The following is a 7,500-nucleotide window of genomic DNA, read 5'->3' on the forward strand; positions in this document are numbered from 1 at the left end:
GAAAACGATTTACCATTTGCAACATTGTTCACCAACGTATACGAAAGATAAAAATGTTGTTGTTAATATAATTATTTATTGATTAATATGTTGCAGTCAATCGGTTCTTCTTATCTTTGAATGATTTATTATTTTCGATCGATTTTACGATTGTAGTAAGGATTCGATGTCGACAAATTTTTTTCCAACGTAAAATCAATGCTTTTCATCGTATAATATATAACTGAGAATGTTATAGGATACATACATACATACATACATACATACATACATATATATATATGTATATATATATGTATGTATGTATATTTGTATGTATGTATGTATGTATGTATGTATGTATGTATGTATGTATGTATGTATAAGATAAAAATATATATTGGCACACGACGTAAGATTAATAATAATAATAATAATAATATTAATAATAATAATAATAATAATAATAATAAAAAGCAAAAAAAAAAAAAAAGAAAAAGAAATATCGTTCCTTTGGTACTACAATCAACAATAAAGTTTTGATTTACTTTACTCGACGTGAATTTCGATAGGATCAATATTTCACTAAGATTATATCTTCGATCGAATTTATGTTCGAAGTATTCATGATAGAATGCATTAAACGAAAAAACATGTAGTTATATATTAGAACCTATACACATACACACACACACACACATATATATATATACACACACACATATATATATATATTTACATGCCTCTGTATATGTTATTAATATAAAAAAAATCATTGCGCAGCATTGATTATACGTAATGTATTTCGTGATATAATGCGAAAGAAAGAAAAAGAAAAAAAAGGAAGGACAAAAAAAATTTCGCGTTATCGATTAATCCATTAACAAAAATTCTCGATATCCCATTGTTTTCCAATAAACATTAATATACTTATATCTGTATCTGCTCTGTTTAGCAGAGGTCAATGATCTCTTTTTCGAAAATTAAATCGAATTGTTGCATCGATGATAAAGCGCAATGATGAGCCAATAATGCCTTCACGTTGTACAAATGTCCATGAGAGACAGAGAGAGAGAGAGAGAGAGAGAGAGAGAATGAGGGGGTGGGGTGGGGCTGGAGTTGCCTGAAGGTATTGCCTAGTGTATGATAGTAAACAAATTAAATAGATCGATGTAAAAGAGATGCAGTAACGATATGACGATAATAAAGTTTAAAAATGAGATAAAAGAAAGAAAGAAAGAGAGAGAGAGAGAGAGAGAGAGAGAGAGATGAAACAAACAAGAGAGAAATATGAAGGAAGCCTATAGGTAGTCAAGAAATTTAAAACAAAGTTATATTGACAACGTTGACATAGTACTCGAAAAATATCTTTTTAGAGAGATTCATCGGAATTTATTTAAAAAAAAAAAAAAAAAAAAAAAAGAAAAAAAAGAAAAAAAAAAAAAGAAAAAGAAGACGGGAATAATGACCAAAAACGTCCTTTTTTTTTTTTAAGATTAATTATCTAATTAATTATTTCTTAAGATAAATTTTCTTTGAGTTTCTTTTTTTTTTCTCATGTAAATTAGCCTTCTGCGCCGTGCATTTACGTACGAAGATATTGCCGAGGCAATTTATTTAGCAAGCATAAGCAGTAAACCCGTTATTAGATGATCGGATTATTGTTATTTCTAATGAAACCTTTTCCTGTGGAGAAGCTGGGGTTGCGGGGGGTTGAGTAATTTTGTTTTCTTTCTCTTTTTTCTTTCAGATTAATTCGTGATTTCATTGTAAATGTTATCCCAAACGTACGAAATACCGAAGATATACCAATGTGATTAGAAATTAGAAATATTTAATACTATAATCGTGATATGTAGTTTCTAATCTAAAAAAAAGCTAAACTATTCTTCTCGTTGCTCGCTAATGTATCTTCTTATTGTTGCCTAATAATGTTAGAAATCAATGCTTGTTCTTTGATCGTGTTATGCTAAAGCATTCTTTCCTATTAAAATATGATGAAACAATTTTTGAAACGTTGAGATTAAATAATTATTAATTTTTATTTAAACGAAACTTTTGATCCTAAATCCTTTTCTAATTATTACATCGGATAATAGATTTAATTGTATATCGTATATTTTATTTCTTTCGTTTTTCAAACGTATCTTAACGTATATTATTCTTTTCTTTTTTTTTTCCTTTTCTTTTTTCTTTTTTTCTTTTTTTTCTTTTTTTTTTCTTTTATGACAATAATTTTACGACAGTAAATTATAATGAGTCAGAATTACGATAGAAAAAGAAAAAAAAGAAAGGAAATATCCACGTGTAATATTTCATAAGAAATGTTGAAATAATATGAAGCTTTTTTTTAGACTTTATCGTAAATTTCTAAAAAAGAATAAGATATTAACAAATAATTCGGATCTCGTACGTTTTGGTTTCGTTTGTAGATTCTCGATCGATCGATCAATTGAAATAACGATGGAACTTTGATCGTTGGATATTATAAAATTGTAAACGTGTTGTTTGTGAATCGGGAAGAAATTATACGAATGATCGCGATCGGAATCAGAGAAATGGGTTCATTACATCACAAAGAGAAAGAGAGAGAGATAGAGAGATTTCAATTCTCTAAGTTCCGCATTCTACATGCTATTTATTACTATTATCATTGTATGGCGCTATTCGTTTTTCTAGATTTCCAGAATAATGGGTGCAAATGTATAATGTAAAACAACAAACAAAAAACAGCAAACCATAAAAAACAACAAACAAAAAGAACAATACATTCGTTAAACAAATGTACATACATATACAAGAGACGTTTTAAATGACGTTTTAAGATTGAACATTATTGCGAGATCATTAGAATTTTGGCCATGAAATTAGAGAAATTTTTTACTTCCTTTTTTGTGTTTTCAAAATGCATGCGCGTCGAGGAGATTAAAACAAAAAACATACATAAAAAAAAAAAATTAAAGAACAGAATAGAATATACCGAAAAGAAGGAGAGAGAAAGAGAGAGAGAGAGAGAGAGTAAGATAATATATTAATAATAATAATAATAATAATAATAATAATAATAATGATATAATATGATAATATATTAATTATTACTATCATTTACGAGATTCATGTTATTATTAACAATACCATAATACACTATGAATATGTTGTAATATTTACTGTGTAGCACATCAATGACATTTAATAGAATATTTACTGAAATCATTTAACATAAATGAATGACTTACATATATCGTTACGATATCGAGATTTTACGATATTACGAAATAATCAAATAATTTTTCCCTTCGGTGATTTATTTAAGAAAATTTAATGTACCTTCGAACACAATGATATACTATTATTAATTATTTTATCTTATTTTATATGTTGTTTTTTTTTCTTTTTTTTTTTTTTTTCTTTTTTTATAATTTCAACATTGATTTTTATGAAATTACATTATTTCTTTTTCTCTTATACTTCATACATGCTGCAAGAGTTGAGACAAAAGCTTTTAAGTGATAATAAAAATCAATTACTCTTTTTCGAAACTTTTTAGGTTTTTAGTTTAACAAACTAGGTTTGTATTTTTACAATCTGACAAAAAAAAAATTAGCTTAGACAATGTCTCGAAAAAGAGTAATTGATTTTTAAAAATCACAACTAGAAACTTTCGGCTCATCCTTCACTTTTATTATGTTTTAATCTTTGTTACATATACATATATATATATATATATATATATATATATATATATATATACAGACACACGCACACACATGTGTATATGTCCCTATTATTTATATAATACTTATTCTATCGATTCGAAAGACAACAACTTGGTCTTTTTTCTTTCTTTCTTTCTTTCTTTCTTTTTTTCTTTCTTTCTTTTCCCTTTTTTTTTTAAATTGCAAAAACACAAGGTTTCCATCTTTCTAATCGTACAATTATTATTATGTCTATAAACAATTTTGCAATCGAAGTTGCAATTTATACGGTAAGTATCTACATTAGGTACGTTCGTAAATGTCCTTCTTTTATAGGAAAAGAAAAAAAAAGAAAAAAAAAAAGAAAGAAAGAAAGAAATAATAATAAACGTTTTATGTACATAAAAATCGAAAAATACAAGAAGAAGAAAAATCATTGTCCCTCTTCTTCGATATCTTGCTAAGAACATTTAGATGTTCGATTCGATAAGAATTTCTTTTTTACCGAGACAGCAAATATCGATTATCTTCGTCACAAAGTATATATGTGTGTATAAATATATATATATATATATATATATATATATATATACACGCACACACACAAATAGAGACAACGATTAGATCATTAAGATGTATAGGAGTTGTATTCTTCGTTAGAAAGAATTCCTCCCTGATTCCTTCATCAACCCTTCTCTCTCTTTCTCTCTCTTTTTTTTCTCTCTCTTTCTTGCACGTATATATTATGTATGTGCATTGGCTTTTATTCATGAGAATTTATCGTGGGCCAAGATTTATGAGACAGCGATGAACTTTTCATTTGTTAATCAACGGACACAGTAAATATCAGTGGAATCGAGAGGACTGGACAATCGAAAATTAACGAGACAAAGAAAGATAGAGAGAAAAAAAGAAAAAAATAATAAAAAATATACAGAGAGAGAGAGAGAGAGAGAGAGAGAGAGAGAGAGAGAGAGAGATAGTTAGATAGATATAAAGATAGATACAGAGATAGAAACGAGACGATTATCCCTTTTGTTTCCTTCAATTTTAGCGATATTATCGAATCGAAGAGTCAATCTGGTCTCTCACGATACCTCCTACCATAATCGTGGCGATCCTCGCGTAATGGATAACTATTTCACGATGACATTTTCTCTGTTGGACACGAAACAAACCGAATGGAAAGCGAAAGTGGTTAATAACCCTTAATAAGCTTCACAAACGAATGAACGAGAGAGAGAGAGAGAGAGAGAGAGAGAGAGAGAAATGAAGAAGAAGGATTACTTCGGGTGATTTTTTTTTCTTTCTTTTCTTTTTTTTTTTTATTTTTCTTGTTTTTATTTTGTTTTATTATTAGCGAGGTCGTACGAACAAATTAAGTTCAACGTTTGTGAATCATCGGGATGAATGTGCAAATTGGAGAGATCGGTAAGTAAAGAAATATTATATTTTGCATTTATCTATACATTTTGTTTTAAAAGAATATTGCAAATAAATAATCGAACGTTTTATATATGACTTATTATTATGTTAATGATTTATAAAGAATGTTAATCTTAACGATTGTAGATACATAGATAATAGAATTAGATACAACGAAAGACAAAGAAAATGCTTTAACGTGATATAATTTTCAAGTATGTATGTATTTTGAAAATTTCACGATTGTTTTAATAATCGTATTTTACAAAAGAGAAAAATTATCGGCATGAAATTAATTTGAATATTCAAAGCTTTGCAATGTTTCTTTTTTTTGTTTTTTCTTTTCATTTTTTTTTTCTCTTGTTGAAATATAAATTATGCTTGATATTATGTAATTATATCGGCGTTAATAATATTATAATTTTTACATTATATAAATTTTTTTTTTTTGTAGGGACGAAAAAAAGTTGACTCACAGGGGAAATTAATTATTACGAATATATTCTGGACGTTTTCTTCTTTTTTTTTCTGTTTTTTTTTTTTCAAAAGGTAATCTTCATTTAAATATATCTCGTATAGTAAAATATATCTCGGGATACGGAGAAGACAATTTGTAAAAAGTTTTGAGGCATGCACAGACGTTGTTCCTTCCTCTAAAAAAAAAAAAAAAAAAAAAAAAAAAAATAGAAAAAAAAAGAAAGGAAAAGAAATAATATTCGTTTTGCTCAGAATGAACATGGAAAGGCTAAGATTTTTATCGTACTCGTTCGGAGTAAAAAAATTTTCACAGAGAAATTAGCGTTAAGACTCACGGGATCTTCTCTGTTACGGTCTTTAAAAGAGCCATCCAACTCGTAACAATTTAAACGGTGCTTATTGTGCAAAGTTAAAAGTAGAATCACGTGTTATTTCTTTTACGGTATTTAAAGGTCCTTCCCGATGTCGTTCCGTTCGACAATCGTTTGACGATGACGTTATTGAGAATTGCGAGATAATAATTGAGCAATCCTTTCTCTTCCGAGGAATTCCTTAAAAAAATTATATATATATATATATATGTGTGTGTGTGTGTGTGTGTGTGTGTGTGTGTATGTGTAGATATACAATATGTATGTATTACAATTGGTGCCATCATCGAAGATGGATATCTATTCCTAAATCGTGAGTGATTATGGTCGTGAGTGTAATCGAATATAAAACGTTGATTTTTTTGTTTTTTTTTTTTTAAATATACGTATACGAGATATTTTTATTAAAAAAATTATAATTTCATTATTCAATCTTGTACAATATAATTATTTATAATTAATTCATCGAATTGCAATAATTCGAAATATTTCACTAAGTTAATTAAAAAATTTAATATTATATATATATATATATATGTATATAATGATCATATTTCAAATCAGATATCGAGAATGCAGATAATTAAATTTAAATAACATATTTTATTGATTCACCAAAAAAAAAAAAAAAAAAAAAAGAAAAAGAAAAAAAGGAAAATAATGGAAAAAGTCATATTTTTTGGTGATCTAGAGAGAAAGAAAGAAAAAAACTAAGAATACAGGAAGAGGCGGACAGAATGTGAGAGTGAGAGAGAGGAAGAGAGAAAGTGAGATCGATTTTATACTATTCGTGTCGTGAATTTACGTGATGTTAGCTCTCACTCGTGAGGATGACCTCTTCAGGGTTAACCATGCAAGTTGTCTATGGATGCACGAGCCTGATCAGATCTCGCGGAATCGAAAGCAATAGTCGTGTGTCAGGGCTAATATCGGAGATGAAAATGGGGTCACGTTGTTAGTATCCGTAGTGTAATGGTAAAAGGATGCGCTTGCTTTCCCCTTCTCTCTCTCTCTCTCTCTCTCTCTTTCTCTCTCTCTTCTGTATCCTTTCTTTATGTTTCTATTCTCTATCTTTCTCACAAGACTTCCAGGATAAACCAATCGGATCGTCTTTTTCTTGCTGTGCGCGATCTATGGAAGCGTGGGAGAGCATGTCATTCAACGAGATTCTAATACATACATGTTTTGTGTATATATATATATATATACAAAACACACACACATATGTATAGATACATAGTATACATGAATACACGATGATCATCCTTCTATATATATATATATATATATATATATATATATATATATATAGATAGATATATATTATTCATATACGTTACGTATACGGACTACCTACAACCGATTAAACTACGTTGAATTTTTTTTTCCAACACTTCCGACCACGAAAACATATTGATGCAATTTCATAGGAAAATATTCAAGCGAAACATTTTCGTGTTCACTTTATTTAACGATACTACATGACACGTAGAATGTAGGTATAGTATGTGTGTATGTCTGTATGTACGTTCGTTATCGTTATAGAAAGGTTT

Source organism: Vespa velutina, chromosome 7 (genome assembly GCF_912470025.1).
Source record: "Vespa velutina chromosome 7, iVesVel2.1, whole genome shotgun sequence".
In the NCBI taxonomy this organism is placed as follows: Eukaryota; Metazoa; Arthropoda; class Insecta; order Hymenoptera; family Vespidae; genus Vespa; species Vespa velutina.